Genomic DNA, 571 nt, shown 5'->3' on the forward strand with positions numbered 1-571 from the left:
TCCTCTGCATCTTCTTCGTTTGCCGCGTGCCACCAGATCTACAGGAAGACGCGCACCTGGGGCGACCCCTGACCTCTGTTTTGGATGAACATTTTTGCATTACTTCGTGCTCCGCTGATTTCACATAAACATTTATCGTTCGACAAATCTACATACACACACACACACACGTACGTGACTTTGTACATGTGCACTTCTGTGTGTGCGTGTGTGTGTGTGTGAGGAAATATGTGTCAAATGTACGTGTATATATATGTACAGGAATGCGTAAAAGATATGTGTACACATGCAGGGGTTAGTCGCATGACGCGTGTAATCACAGATGCTCTCTGTGTGCGTAGGTGTATACGTACGTATGTATGTATGCGTCTGTGTATGTATTTATCAGTGTATATACGTATGTATGTGAATGCATGTACGTACATACATATATGTGGATGCATGCGTGTGTGTATACATATGTATGTATGGATGTATATATGTGTGTATACATTCTGTACATACATGTATGCATGTGTGTGTATGATATGTATATATATGAATATATGTATATATATCCATATATATTTCT

The sequence above is a fragment of the Physeter macrocephalus genome, unplaced genomic scaffold (assembly GCF_002837175.3).
Source record: "Physeter macrocephalus isolate SW-GA unplaced genomic scaffold, ASM283717v5 random_877, whole genome shotgun sequence".
Taxonomy (NCBI): Eukaryota; Metazoa; Chordata; class Mammalia; order Artiodactyla; family Physeteridae; genus Physeter; species Physeter macrocephalus.